The 16,545-nt window shown below is 38.3% G+C and overlaps 1 protein-coding gene across 2 annotated transcripts in view; it reads right to left on the reverse strand.

Annotated features, from left to right (window-relative positions):
- Positions 1 to 16,545, reverse strand: part of RNF217 (ring finger protein 217) — a 127,932-nt gene that overhangs the window by 110,228 nt on the left and 1,159 nt on the right. The gene's annotated exons all lie outside the window — the stretch shown is intronic.

A 16,545-nucleotide genomic window follows, 5' to 3' on the forward strand; every position in this document is an offset into this window, starting at 1 on the left:
ACATCTTGTGCAATGTGCAAGCTTTCTTATACACCAACCCATTAAATGACTTTTCCAGGACTTATATCGTTATTATATGGCAAAAACTGAAACTCAAATCTCCTAACTCCAAGCCTCTTGTTACTGGTCCAGTAAGTAAGCACTGCATTTGAAAAAGGTCCACAAGGCACTGGAGGAAACTAATTAATTAATTTTACTAGGAACGAAAGATCACTATTATGCACCTCCCCCTTACAAAAGTGAAGGTTATCATGAAGATGGACTAGAATGACCAGTATTAGTATTAATATTTCTTACTGGTCATCTCTGTTCAGGTAAATGTGTGATTGGAAAGAAGGTAGCTTGGATACATTGACATCTACCTCGAATTAGATGACCTCCAAGGTCCTTCCCAGCACTGAGAGTGCAGGACGTAAATCCGCTAAACCACTACTCAGGCTCCAAATTTACATTTGTCCTGGCCATATTTCATCTGCTACCTCAATCTTCTACTTTTTGTGCCTTCCTCTCAATACTAAATAGATGTGACTATTCAGAGCTCTAGCCCAATACCTTGATTATCATGAGAAGCAAATAACCACCAGAATTGGACTGACTCTAGCTCCCAAGACATAAAAACCATTCAAAGTTAGCGGCTCTAAACCTTTTTTTGGGTAATGGCATGAAGACTCAACAAATATTATGGAGCTACTTACAACAGAAAGGATTTTGCCTAAGATTTAGGGCATTTATAACCATTCTGAAGACAACTTAGGAACTGATAAGACTACCAAGTAAAGAACTCCTATTTGGCAGGAGCAAGGAGGCTGAAGCGGTGAACAGGAAATATACAGAAAGCATTTTTTTTTCCTTTAAAACAAAGTACTCTAAAAAGTGGACCTTCTACTATGACAGTTACGTCTACTTCTTCCCTTTTCTCACTGACAGCAACTTGCTAGCCAAGGAAAGATGAATGACTTCCCTTCACAGTTCTTCAATCTCACTCAAAGATAACATCCAAGTAATGCAAACCCATTTTCATTCTTCTTATCAGAAACTGAGTAAATTACTTCCACATACCCTATAATGGCATCAACTTATGACATTCTTTTCTGTATAAATATATCAATGATGTATCCAAGGTCACTTGGGAAACAAGTGTTTGCATATCATATAGAAAAATTTTAAAGGTTTTAGAATGAAGGTACCTAAGTAAAACAGTTGTTTGTTTCCAGGTAGGACCTACTACAGGATCATATGTAAATATATTATTAGGGATAAATAGTTTACAAAATGATAATGGCTATAAATTATTACATAAATGTGTTATTTATACAAAATGCAATGCAGGAATACTTTTTTGGGTGGTTGAGGATGGGGTTTAGACTGTGAAATTTTTCCATAAAATGGGTATCAACCACATTTTTGCTACAGAAAATATTAAAGTGTCTATAAAGTGAAATAAACATTGGAAAATATTTTGTATTACCTTATGAACTAGCGTCTCTTTTTCAATGAAATAAGTACTCCTGAGAAAAAAATGTTAAAGTGCTGAGATCCCAAAATCAAATCCTATTCATATTTATAGAAGAAAAATACTTAATTCACTTTGAAGTGATTTGATTCTTGAAGATTAATACAGGGTGGGGGGAATAGTTAAATTCTTTGCAAAGAATTGAAATAAGGCATTATAAACTTACTGAATATTCTAAACATAAAATATAAAGTCTATTTTTTAAATTACTTTACTTTTTCTCAAATTGTTTCATAAACATTAAACTACTCCTACACACCACCCAGTATGACTATTCACCCTACCTAATTTGAAAATATTTTAAATTTAGTAAAGACTACTGTTCCATACATTACTTTTATCCAGTGGTAAGAGTTTATGAAGAGACAACTGAAAAACCTGTCATGATACAAATGTATAGGGTTTATATTTTTCTAAAATCTAGGCAACCTGCAAGAAAGAAATCAAATCTATCTTAAAGATAAATACTTGAGGTATTCTCATAATTTTTTAATAAAATCACATCGACATTTTATTACTTCAACTGAAATATTTCTGGTTTTATGATCAATAATAAGAGTGTCATTAGAGAAAACACTTCAAGATGCTCTGAAATAAACAAATGAAAATATAGGCTGAGGGGAAACTCAGCTACTCAGCATAAAACCAACAAAGCCAATCTTTGCGAAAGTAGTTGCTTTCTCAGTGGACTCTTACTAAAAACAAGGAAAGGAGAGCCACAATCAAAATAAAACAGCCATTGCATGGGTAAGCCCTGACCCTAGGCCTTTCCCACTAAAGGTACAGGAAGTGGAACTGACACCGAAAGGGAACTGTTACGAAAACAAGAATTAGAAGAGATGAGCATGTGCAATAAGATAGGAATTGACTGAGGAAGCACATGACAGTCATTCAAAATAATTTTTAAAAGTAAGGACAAGAACTAAGTAGAATTACCAAAGAATTCTAATAACTTCCTCTTAGAATTGAAGGTTGACCAGTAAGACCTATGGGAAAGTAGGGTATGAGTTCCTATTTGTTTTAAATAATGATGAAAGCAAACTGTTGAGCATAAATTGAGGAAGGATTAAAAAGAGCAAAGTGCAAAAAATAAGCGGAGGACAACTCAATTTCCTTGATAAATTGATTCTAACAATCAGTAAAATAACAACTATGGACATCTATTCAACAGATATTTTCATATTTTTTGACTGGGGACTTTTTACATGGTGTCTTTGGAACCAAACAATTAGGACCAACCAACCAAAGACACAAACAAATCCATCCCAGACAGGTAAAACGTGAGAAGGAATCAAGTTGAACAGAGGTTAATCCAATGCTGCTTGAAAGATAAAGACTGTAGCTGATGGATGGAGTTGTACATCTTGGGACTTCTGAATAGAAAGGCTGCAAGGACAGGCATGACATTCTGTTGTGCCAAAGGCAATGCATTCCCAAACCTTGTGAAGGCAAAGCCTGAAAAGCGATAGGACAGGAGACAGAACCACCTCCAATGTTGGCACACTTGTTCAAACCACTGTCATCTCTGCTCTGGACGCCTGCACCTGCCTCCAATCCACGTCCCTGATGCTCTCCTTATCACCCCACCCCTCAAACACAATTCATTCCCCACACAGAAGCCAGAATGTTTTTAAAGCATTGTCATTTTACAGTTTTACCAAATGGTCCAGTGACTATTCCCATCACACTTGGAATAACGCACCAATTCCATAGCAGGGCAACACAACTCTACATGATCTAGCCTGCATCTACCTCTGTGAGCCATTTCCAACCAGGCTCCCCTTGGTTCTCTGTTCTTGAAACAGAAGGATGCTGGGACCCTCGGCCTGTGGTGCTCAGCTCTGTGCTGAGGTCTTTGTTCTGCTGACTCTTGCTCACCATTCAGCTCTCATTGCTCCACCTTATTTGCCATACTATCCACCTGAGCTTCTCTCTCTAGTCATGGTGGCTTGCACACCCTCCCTATTTCCACAGCTGTGTTTCTGAGTGTATACGTGTGCTTGCTCACTCCACCTTACTTGGAGAGATGCCCTATCCCTAACCCCCTTCTCCTCTCCCTATGCACCATAAACTATTTTTTAAACAATAGCCAAGTTCAAACTTTTTCTAGTCCCATAAACACAGCTTTCCTTCCTAGAACCACATAAGTCAACAATCAGCATCACACAATTTAGTCATAAACATTCCTTAATCTTTGCCCGGAGAGCTTATTTTTCACCTACTGAATTTCTAAACTTGCCCCAAGGACAGATCACAGACTACTTATGGGGATACATTGTCACTTCTCATATTCTGTGTTCTGTAAATATTTTTAATAGAATAAGGGTACTCTGGCTCCCTCCTCCCCTTTGATTCCTTTAAACCCAACTGAATACTGGAGAACAGATCTTTATAGCTTGACCACAGCGAAAGAAAATCTTGGCCAGTGGAGAAGATTTCTCAATGTAAACATCTCTGTAACTCACTGATTATCTATTGGAACATGTGCTTCAAGTTGTTTTTCCAGAAGTGGTGATGAGATAAATAGCAATTCTTCCTTCTTGTTTCAGCCAGTCTTATGTTCAGAAGCAGTCAATTTATGATACGACTGTGCAGAGTTAAGGTAGTTTAGGGCCACAGATCAGCATATCATTAACCAGCCTGTGAGGAGACTGCCTGCTTGGTCTTGGCCTCATTAGCACCCTGAGCAAACCAATAGGGCGCTGTCCAACACATCTAGATTACAACAAGCCAAAAGGATATTTGAACAAAATAATCCAAAAGTTCCAATGAATTTTTTTAGCATCTTCATTTTATTTTTTAGTTAATGATATAAAATATCTTACTATTACTAATAAAAATATTAATAATTGTGAAAGGAATACGTCAGAACTAGCTTCCTTATTTGTAGATCTTCATTCAGCATTTGGTGATACTGATGCTCTAAGGTCTGTGTTCAATTTATTTTGATACATTGTCTAATGACTGTCAGAACTGAAAAAACACCTTCACGTGGGCATAGAGACGCAAAAAGTGGAGTTGCCTGTACTTACTAAATCATTATACTTGTTTTTGTGTCTCATCTACCAATTACACAAAGAATGGTGCTGAAATTCAGCTAATATATTTACATCTTCCCTAGTATCAATTAACTATTCTTACAACTAATCAGAAAATGATAATTTTTTTTAAAAAATGGGTTAAAAACTCTGAAACAATTCACTTGGATGATTTTTAAGTAGGATAGAAAACTGTTTCCAAGTTTTTAAAGTTTGTAGATATACTTTTTAAAGAAAAAAACCTATCTGAACAAACAGTATTTTCTAAAAATCCTGAAATCTAAAAAAAAAAAAAAAGTATTGGGAAAAATTACTATTCTTCCAAGTGTTTTCTTTCCCAGCATACCTTCTAAGTTCTCCCTTCATATTTTTTTAAGATTTTATTTATTTATTTGACAGAGAGACAGAGATAGCGAAAGAGAGAGAGAGAGAGAGAGCAGGAGTGGGGAGGAGAGGGAGAAGCAGGCTCCCCGCTGAGTAGGGAGCCCAATAAGGGACTCCATCCCAGGACCCTGTAATCATGACTTGAGCGGAAGGCAGACACCTAACCAACTGAGCCACCCAGGGGCCCCAAAGCTCTCCCTTCATCTTAAGGGTGAAGCCTCAATGACTCATTAGGTGGCATTAAAAACTAACAACTAAAAAGGTAAACGCAAGGGATGTCTGTTTTGGTTGATTCAAATTACACCTGAAATACATGAATTTACCTGCAAATGACTACACTTAGATTTTTACAAATCAAGATAAGCAAATAATCCTCTTATGATACATCAATAAACAATCTTGAGACCTTCACACATACACATGCAATTTTAGCATAAAGCACCAACACATCGGACACAGAATATTTTTCCTTATTTTTAGAAGTCTATTCTTTTCAAAGCGTATCTTTCACAACCACAAGGAGCAAAAGTGATAACATAAGAAAACAAAAAAAATACACTGAAGTTAAGGGTAAAACTAGTCAAAAGCAGGATTCAGTAAGAACTCTTGGGATTGCACCTGTCATTTCCCACCATGGGCATCTCTGGCTGGAGAATTTTTAAAAACAGAACAGAACAAAACAAAACCTACTCTGTACAGAACCATGTGAAGAAATTCACTTTCCTCACCCAGGTCAGATGTTTACAAAAAAGAGGTGCACTAGGAGCAGGCCATATCAAAATCACTTCTGATTTGATCCCACAGTTCTACTTAGACATCAACTGATTAACCAAACAGGGAACATCAGAAAAAAAATGGTGTTGTCAAAGGAAACAAAATGCTGGTAAAATACTATGAGCAATTGTTTTATTTTACCTGTTTAAATTGTTAAGCAACCAGAGGAAAAGGCTGCAGTGATTTTACTTGCCACCTACCATTCAGAGCTAAGAGCTTCAGGAGCACTGAGTATGGCCAATAATCATGTGAGGAAATAAGGCAAGAATGGACACCACAAAAAGGGAAGTAATTTGCTAGGTAGCCTATAATTAGCCTCTGAATCTTACAGTAGAGAATATTATTGAGGCAAATAGCTTAGGAAGATTTAAAAAGGGATTAGTCATTCACATGAATGAATAAGCCCAGAATTTAGTTACCTGAGCCAGAGGGGGAAAAAAGGCACATCATAAAAGCTATCTAAACCCTCTGTTTCAGGGTATGCAGAACCTCAATCCAGGAGAGATTTCGGAGAAAAATATATATGCTACTGGAAATTTAGAAATCATTAACCAAATGATAAAATTACCCAATCAAACTAGAATATCACAAACAATAAATATCCAACGGTGGGCCAATTTAACAAAGATTTACTAGGGTGGTCAATTCTAAGGTGTCATTAGAAATAATATTATTTCTGTATAGGAAGAGCCTGACCTACAAAAAATATGTTACAATATATTACATCAACTGTCTTTACTCAGAAAGATACTTAACTTTTTCAAATAATAATTTAACCATTCCTGAAGCTAAAATTTTGATACAATGGAAAGGAAATTATATTATATAGGATAATTTTAACTGGGGTTAATAATCAGAATAAGTTGAAACTGATCCTGATCTTGAGATATTTCTATTACAATGGAATTATCTAAAACATTTAATTTTAAAAGAGAATGTCTTCTACGCAAGTTTTGCTTAAAACGAAATAAAGCTTTATTATTAAGTTATTCAAGAATAAAGCATGAAATCACAACACCAAAACATATTAATCAAAACAATGATATGAGTTGGAAATATTTAATGAAATGATAGATAAGACATTAAATCTTTTTTAAAAAAACAAATTAAACTTCAGGCTTAAAAGATTTACTACCTAAATTAACATTTTTGATTTTTGTTTGAAGCAAGGTGATGGTTTAAAAATTCTTTGACACTTGCACAAAAAAAGCTGGGGGTCTAAGTTCTTTCCTCTCGAATCTGGGTAGGCCTGTGACTGCTTTGCCAAGTGACATGGAGTGACTTCCAGAGTTAGCGCAGAAAAGACCATGCAGCTTGCTCCCAGCTGCCTTGAGACACGGGCTCCAGGGGATGCCAGCCTCCACGTCGGAAGCCTGCTGCCCTGAGACTAGCATGTTGGCAAGGCCACGTGTAGACACTCCCGTAGATAGCCCCAGCTGAGCTCCCTGACAGCGGCCAGCTTCAGTGGCCAGCCACGTGAGTGAGCTGACATCTGCCTACAACTGCACGAGAATCCCCAAGTGTGAACTGACCAGCTGAGCCCTTCACAAATTTCTGACTGATATATCATGATCAAAATAAAATGGTTGTCTTCAGTCCCTAGGTTCTGGAGGAATTTGTTAAGCAGGGGACATAGAAACCAGAAAAGGATCTGTAATTAAAGAAGTACCTCTGTGATAGATGGGATGTCAGGATAGACTCAGGCCATAGCATGCCACTGCACTCAAAGTTTAAACATACCATGGAGTAAGATACCAAAAATTCAGGTTCAAATAGTTACCTTATTTTTCCACCAACCCACATATATTATAATTTACTTTCAATCATTCATTCAGCCTTTTAACAAATATTTATTGAGCACCCACTGTATCCTGGGCTCTGTGCTAAGTGCTAGCTGTAAACATAGCTCACAGAATAGGGGTGTTGGGGGCAGAAAATTAACCAAACATCAAATCATCACTTATACATATAATTACAAAAGGGGATTAAAATACAATGGCAGCAGAGGGAAAAGGACTCTAAAAGCATTAACAGCAGACTGATTCAGTCTGGAGATTTAAGGAAGGCTGAGCTCTGAAGGACAAGGAGAAATTCACTCGCTGCAGGGAGAAGGGGAGGGGGGAGCTGGAAGGGAGAAGACACTTGATGGGCAGAGCAGAGGCAAAACCTCAGCAGCAGTGTTATGAACTGGAAGAGCAATGGGAAGGAAGCTCTTCCAGGTTTTTAAGCAAGATAATGAAATACCGAGAGTTCATTTTAAAATATCATTTTAGCTATCTATTGCAATATTTCATATATTGACACAAGCCTCCAGTGTATTAATTATTTATGGAGTAAATAAATAAGTCCACTCCACAGATATTCATTTCATGCCTCCAACATGCCAAGATCTAAGAAATTAATCAGCAAAAAAGACTACATACATCAAGCTTTACAGTCTAATGGAACATAGAACAGGAAATGGGCAATTTAAATGCAGTAAAATAAGAATCTTACCATAAGTACAGAGGGTTGTCAAATATTGAAACGATGCTTAATCCAGATAGAAGGAGTCCAGAAGAATCCCCAAAGGAAGAGATGTCTAAGCTGAGACTAGAAGAATCAGTAAGTGTGAAAGGTAAACAGAATTGGGGGAATAAGGAAAAAAGTGGATCCCCCCTAAGACAGAATCTCATGTCATTAAAGGTAAAGGCTCATAATTAAGAGAGTCACAGAGTGTTCAAGGAACAAAACGAAGTTTTACATGGGTGTAGGCTTAGGGGGGACTGGTAAACAGGAGTTTAAGCACTCAAGGCACATGTAAACTCTGTTTAGATTCTGTTCTAAAAGCAAGAGGCAGGCACTGAAAGGCTAACAAGGGGAGTGCCAAGACCAGTAGCACATCTTATAAAAACCCTCTGGCTATAGTGTGGAGAACAGATTGGAAGCAGTCAAGATTGGAGCACTGGGACCAAGTGAGAAGCTTCTACTGGAATCCAGGACAGAAGTGGTGGAGGCCTCAGCAGAGAAATGTCAGGAGAAATGGAGAAAAGTAGAAAAAAGGATAAAAATATTTTTAGGAAGTAAAATTGAGAGGACTTGATGATTAATTAGGCGTGAGAGGTGAGGGAGAGGAAGAACTCAATGATGCTCCCAAGTTTCTGACCTGGTACAACTGATGGAAAAGGGGAACCCTGAAGGAGGAGCAGGGTTTCCAGGGTGAGGGAAGGAAGATGAGAAAAGGGAGACGTAGTTTTGAGAAGTTTAAGGTGGCCGTGGGTGGGACATGCAAGTGGAAATGTGCAGGAGAGAGACGGCTATATGGTGCTGAAGGTGAGTAGACTGATCCGGGCTAGAGCCGGGCTAGATTTGGAAATCAAGAGCACACAGGTGTTACTTGAAAGAGTGGATGAGCTCATTCGACTAAGAGTAGATAGTGTGACAGAGAGGGGTTAGGATAGGATGAGGCAGACACCAACATTAAAAGATGGTAATACAAGAGAAAGCTCAAATGGAAGCAAAAGGAATGGCCAGAGAGCTAGGAAGAAAACAGGTGAGTATGTTGCCGTTAAGACTTGACAGTAAGTCAAATTACAGCTTTTCTTAACTCAATTTCTCTTGATTTTCTTACATGAACATAAGACTAGGTTTGGTAGGAATCCATCTCTGGACCTGGGCAAGAGTCCTCCACTTCCTCAAAACATGTAATTAAGTTTCTTCCCCTTCTTGGACTAGAAGCCTTGTGATTTTGTACAATACAGATATAAATTTAAAGGAAAAATAAAGCAAATACATTTAGGTTACAAATAAGATAATAAACGTAAATAATGTAAAAAGGTCATGGGTTGTAGAGCCAAATGGACCTGAATTTAAATCCCACTTCCACCATTTCTCAGCTATGTGATTTAAGGCAAGTTATTCAATCTCTCTAACCTTGAGTTTTACTGTATAGCATTCCACTACCTGCAGCAGAGAAATGGAGCTGTTCCTATTTTCTCAAACACACTCTAATCAGAAAGCCAACCCCACCAGGGCCAATGAAAACAGTACTGTTCATGGTTGCAAATAACCTCCTTGTCGGGGAAATCAGTGGTCAATTTCAACCCTCATCCTGCTGAAATTATCAGAAGCATTAGACAAAGATGATGACTCCTTCCTTTTTAAAGCACCATATTGGTTTGCTTCTGGGTAACCACTCTACCTTGGTTCTCTTCTTGCCCAACTGGCCCACTCCCTTTTAGAATCCTTCCTGGTTCTTTCACATGTCTGGGGTTTCATATCAGTCTGTGCCCAGACTCAGCCCTCCTTCTCTATCTACTATCACTCCCCAGGTGACCTCATCTAGTCTCATGGCTTTAAATATCATCTACATGCCCCGAATGTTCAAATGTATATCTTTTGCTCAGATCTCTCCTCTGAATTCCAGACGCCAAATGCGTACTCAACACCCCTTCATGAATGTCTAAACAGCTTTTCAAACTTAGCACGAACTCCTAATTCTCCCTAAACCTAGTCTTCCTACAGTATTCCTCATTGTATTAAATGGCAACCCCATTCTTCTAATTGCTTTGGCTCAAAACCTGAGTCATCCTTGGCTCTTTTTCTCTCGTCCCACACTCAATCATCAGCAAATTCTATCAGCTCTATTTTCACAATATATTCAAAATTCAACCAGCTCCAGTCATATTCACCTCTATCACCCTACTCTGAACTATACCATCTCTCTGGATTACTACCATAGTCTTCTGACTTTTTAACTTCCACTCTTGACTCCTATAGAATATTCCCTACAAGAGCCACGGTAAATCTCTTTAAAAGGTTAAGTTATACGTGGTTAGCTCAAAATCTTCTTAGAGAGTCTTATCTCACTCAAAGGAAAGGCAAATTCTCTATGGTCTGACCAGCTATCCCACTTCTGCTGTTTTTTCTTATCACTCCCATCCCATTCCCTATGCTTCAGCCACATGGACCCCTTTCCCATTCCTGAACCACCCCCAAGCATGTCCCGGTCTCTGGAACTTTATACTATTTCCTCAAATATCCTCATGGTTTGTTCCCTTACTGCCATCATGAAGATCTCTACTCAGAGGCCACCTTGTAAAACTCTCCCTAACGACTATCCCCCCCAATTGTAAATATATGAAGAACGAACTCCTCCCCACTATTTCTTATCACCCTTCTATTGTCTCTTTCCCCATAGCCCTTATTATCCCCTAATATACTAAATTATTTATTTTATTGTCTCTCTCCCCCAGCCTAGTTTATAAAGTCCATGAAGCCAGGAACTTTATCTGTTTTAGTTCTCTGAATCCCCATCACCTACAACAGTGCCTGGTATATAATAGGTATTCAACATATAAGTGACTTAAAATTAAATAATAAAATATGTATAAGGTACTTAAAACACAGATGTTCAATAAATGGTTGTTCTTATTATTTGTGGAAACTTAAAAACTCAAGGGTAATTACCCCAAAATTGATGTGGCAAATAGTACTGATAAAGCGGAAAGAGAATGACATACTTCAGGAATTATTTCCTGTAGGCACTGAATTTTTATTTTAAGACATAATTTGATTTGGGAATGTTCATTTAGTTTATCATGTGAAACTCCTCTGACAAAGTGAATGTGAACAAAATAAAGGAATTTTAAAATATTATAAATTTAAAGATTTGCCATAATGTCATGAATGATCCAAAACAAATTTAGGAAAATTATGTTTTCTTTTAAGTAAAGGTAATAAATATTTTGGAAGGAGCAAGCTATTTAATAATATTCTATTTCCAACAATTAGAGCTCTAAGAAATATGTATATTAAGAAATAAATAATGGATGAATTTATTACTCTAGATTAAACATAATAGGAGGAATTATAATGTGTTTACTAAATGGTAAGCAGGTGTTCCAGAATTGGTTTAATAAAATCCAAAAAGTAAGAAGAGAAAAAGGGACCCACAGTCATCTGGAAACTTAAAAGCTTATTTATACCACCAGATAAAGCTGGGAAAAAATACTGCGCATAATTTAAAAGTCTCTAAGATGGCTCCTTGAGGGAATTTAATGCATTTATAGAGTATCTCATGGCCTACTGGTACCCAAGAGATGTTTGTTATATGCATAAATGGTACACTAATACATGAATACATTAATTATAAGAAATTACCACTCAGGTGTCTGTCGACAGTGCCCATGACGAACTCTTAATAAAAAGCTGGGAGCTTAAGTCCTAATGCTCTTCTTTTTCTCTCTCTCACATCAGCAATAAGGAAGAGCCTTCCAGTATAAAAGCTGAGCTCTACTCTAGAAAGTAAAAAAAAAATAAATAAATAAAAAATCACCACTCTAAAGGTTTCAACTGACGCCTTGGGCAAGTAGTACTACCCGTCATGTTATTTGAGATCTCTGAGGCAGTGGAGGACAATGCCGGTGTCTCTTCACAGCCTCGTCCCCAGACAGCTGGAAGAGACGGGAAGGGAAACACCCAGGCAGCACACAGACTAGGCCCTGCTGGCGCACGGCGCAGGCTCAACAGGATATTCCTCTGCAGAAGGCAAATGCCAGTTACAACCAGATTTTGAAAGGTAAAAGAAAAAAGAGATTACTACAGAGAAATGAAGACGTTATTAGAGACATATTATTAAGGAGAAGAGAGAAATAAGAAGCAAGTTGTAAAAGCAAATGTGATCGTACCCTTCGAATCCACGTGTGAGCACACACACACAAATTCTGCGAACAAAAACCCGAGTTTACATAGGCCTCAACCCCCACTTTTTGAATGTGTAGAGTGAGTTAACAGATTTCAGTCTCATTATTCTTCACATTTTCAGGACTATCAAAATCACACCTGGCATGACAGGATCTGTAAATTCACCTGTGTGAAGGTGGCTGCGTTCAAACTCCATCTTGAACACGTTAGTTTCTAAAAATATACAGGTTGGTTTAAGATTTAAAGGGAAAAAAGTAGGTTACACTTGTAACCGTAAAGGTCTGCATGACTCAGAGTTTAATAATAGGATACATAAGATGTCACCCTTAGGTCACTGATTCTAGGGTGACTATAGTCGACTGCCATTTTAAGACATTACCATCTAGCAGCTGTTTTGTTCACAATCTGTAGAAGAAATGTGTTGCTTGTCTCTATTAATACTCATTTGACAGGTGTACACATTCCAACTTACATGCATCTGCCAGCTGGGAGCACTTTGAAGCAGAGTGATGAAAGTCACGACAGCTGGTACCTTTAGACAGTCCCTTGTATGCCCAATCCTCTCCATTATCTAAAGAGCTGATTATTAATACTTCATATTATAACAGATTTTCCTGTCTAAAACCCAAATCACAGAGGAAAGATATCAATGGAGGATTTCTGAAATAAGCACCATACCATTCTCTGAAACAAAGAAGGCAACAATCTTTCCTCCTAGGAAGATGTGGTAGAGGCCAAACCAGCTGAGAAGGTCAATATTTACAATGGCTCAGTGACCTGCAGGAGACTACAGGCATCCCCGGGACTGTGTGCTTTAGCCAGAGGTCACTGGGAAATACTGCGAAAATGTGTGTGTCGACAATTCACGTACCCAGGCAATATAGAGTACTGTAGCTTCCACTCTGTCCTAGTGCTCTCGAGACTCTGAGTCAACACCTACGTAGTGCCGAAGATTATAATTCATCAGCTCACCCCTTCACCATGGCAAGTGAAGAGTGGATGGTACATACAGCACATTAAAGTCATTCCACTAAGCAGGGTTTCCGGCAGCCGCGATGACTGGAGAAGAATTATGTTTTGAAAATTAAAACTATTATTTCTAAAGCACAGTAGGGAGGTATTTAAGTCACAGGCTAATCTGCTTTTTCCGTACTGAAATAGTGCCCACATCTACCCATCGGCCTTTGTTACATATTCAGCCCATGGTGGCACTCACGGAAATAAGACATCATCTAAAAATCAGTGTTCTTACCTTCCAAGCTCGTGCCTCCCTTCAAGGAACTCAGCATCTCCTTTTAGAAGAACATTAATTTAACCAGGCAATAGTCCAACTCAGATTTAGTATGAATTTTTAATGTTTGTATAAAATGCTTAATAGAGGCTCTCCTTTATTTTCTTAAATGACACAAATTCAAAAAAATGGTGGAAAATGTCACTAATAACTTTTTATTTCAAGTATATCATTTTATTTTTAAAGGCCTTATGAACCTTGCAAGCTCAGGCTTAACAGATTTTAGCCTGTCAAACCAGAGAAAGCTTATAAAATGGGAAGAAAAGCACTCACTGTGCCCTTTTGATCTGGCTCAGTAAGGCAACGAAACAACTCTGTAGTTTGATTTTGTTTGTTAGAACTGGTATGTCATTGCAGATCATGGCCTGCAACTCTATTTCACTGATGAGGAAATGAAGGCACAGAGAGGTTAAGTGACCTTGGAAACACAGACCCTTTGAGTAGAAGGATCTTAGAATTAATATAGACCAGAAATATTACAACCACAGGCCTGCATTATTCATCTGAGGGAAAAAAAATGCCATTTTCATATAAGCTAAAAGTTTGTCTAAAAATATCTTTAATTCTAAGTTTAATAACAAACTTAGCAGACCTATTCTTTTTGTCTGTTTTAAGACTTTGCCTTTTATCTTAAACATGAAGCAGCTCAGAGTAGAATTTAATGCCCAAGCAGACTACCACTGTCTGGCCATGGTTACCAGGGATAATCTCATCTTCTCTGTCACTCAGCTCTTCCTAAATTCGATAACTACTAGTTCAGCATCTGTTCTATATCCAACAGCATTCTAGGTGCTAAAGATATAGCAGTGAATAAATCATGTGAAAATTCCTGTCTTCAGGGAAATAAATTTTTTAAGTATAATAGAGTATGTTAACACTATGAAGAAAATAAAAAGCAGAAAAGGAGATCGGAGTGTGGAGTGAGGCTAAACTTTAAAAAGAGTGGTCAGTAAAGGCCATTTGGATGACATTTGCATAGAGATCCAAAGAGAGAAGGGGGAGGAGTTAGCAAGCAAAGGGAATGGTATCTTGGGGGATATTCCAGGCACAAGGAACAACAAATACAAAAGCCCTGAGGTAGGAGTATGCCTGGCCTGCATGACTCATATTTTTCTTGTTTATTATTTTTAATAAAGTATGTTTTTCTTTATTGAAAGTTCTGTCCAATACTTTGGAAAAAAATCAGGGTCATTCATACAATATAATTACTACAGACAAACTTCAGACTCACTTCAGAGGAGTTTTTAGTGGTTATGTATTATGATGACACCGCAAGCACCCTGCCACCCTCTACTCCCCATTCCTTCTCTTTTCCACTAGAGACCCAAATATTGACTTTCCAAAACTAACTTATGGAGATTAAAAAAAAAAAATCTGCTTTGGGGAAAGGGCCTACCTCAAGGAAATCAAACTGCAACGCAGAATACCCCGACCCATAGGGACTGCCTCCCTTGAACTTCTAAACCCACTGCATTTGTACCCAGCCTTTAAGGATTGGGACTCTATTGACATCTCATTACATGCTACCTTGTATTGTTCTTGGGTACACATCTCCTCTCCTAGTGACTTCCTTGGAGCAGGGCCCATATTTTGGGAATGTCTGAATCCCACCACAGGGATCTGCACACAGACGACACTAATATCTGTTTGCCGGTGATGTCATAGAAACTACCACAATGAGAGCAGACATTCCTCCTGTTTTAAGTATCTGTTTGTGGATAAAGCATAAAAGAGACATCAGTCTCTTACAGGCGTTTGGATAATCTCAACCATCTTGGCCAAGTTACTGTTTGTGTAACATTCCATTCTGTCGAAGTTTCCCTCTGCATTTTCGGTCGGGCGCAGTACACACTTTCAGTCTAGACACCAGCATGGATTACCCACCAAACACAGAGGAACCGCACCGTGTGGCATCCCGTTCAGTTCACTTCAGCCAATGTTACGGGAAAGGGACTGGACAGAAAACTATGAAACACCAGCCACTGCCCATACAGTCTGGCAAAACAAACAGATACATCAGGAACAACTTCCGTGCATGCAAGACATGCAGAAGTATTTGGAAAGTATATAAGCAGTGTGGCCCGGAGGGTGAGATAAGACTTTACAAAAAAAAAAAAATGCTGACACCTGAACAGCCAGGGTTTTGAAAGATGAATAGGCCTAGGACAGTCAAACACCAGATCAAAGGGCATTCTAGATTGTGCACAACACTGACAGAAACGTAAGAGACTGCAAACGCTGTAGGAACTCATTCACCATCAGTGAAGGAAAGCTGGTCTGTTGCACTCCTAAGCTTTCCAAGAAAAAAACAAGCTTTCAAATAGGAGCTGAGGAAGAAAGTTTCACCACTGCTTGTTTTGTTAAACCTCTTAGCCTTGCTTTGCTTTGTTTTGCTCTGTTTTGTTCCCTCTTAAAGAAATAAAGTAGTGTGCTGGCATAAAACTTCAGTGAGGAAAAGCACTTCAACTTTACTGTGGAAGAAGAAAACTGCTAAGTGGGCAAGGGCCAAGGAATGAATAAATGAATGAATGAATAAATGAATGAATGAAAACATAAATAAAACTTTTCTGGAATATATAAATGGAGCAAAATTAAACATTCAGTCATCATGGACCTGAAATATTAATTCCAACCCTTCTCCTCACCAACTCAATAGGAATTTACAGTATTTGGTGCCCACTATTTGTTAGTTTCCAGAAGACAGGCTCACGAGGCGCTCTCATTGCCCTCCTTTTTGAGCAAGCTCTTGCTTGCAGTTCAGTAAAAGAAAGAAGCAGAGGACAATTCACTGCAGCCCGTTCCCTCCACGGGTTGCCCACTAAAGCCTGAAGCTCGTGCAGAGTTAAATTCCAGTCAAGTTA

Source organism: Ursus arctos, unplaced genomic scaffold (assembly GCF_023065955.2).
Source record: "Ursus arctos isolate Adak ecotype North America unplaced genomic scaffold, UrsArc2.0 scaffold_13, whole genome shotgun sequence".
NCBI lineage: Eukaryota > Metazoa > Chordata > Mammalia > Carnivora > Ursidae > Ursus > Ursus arctos.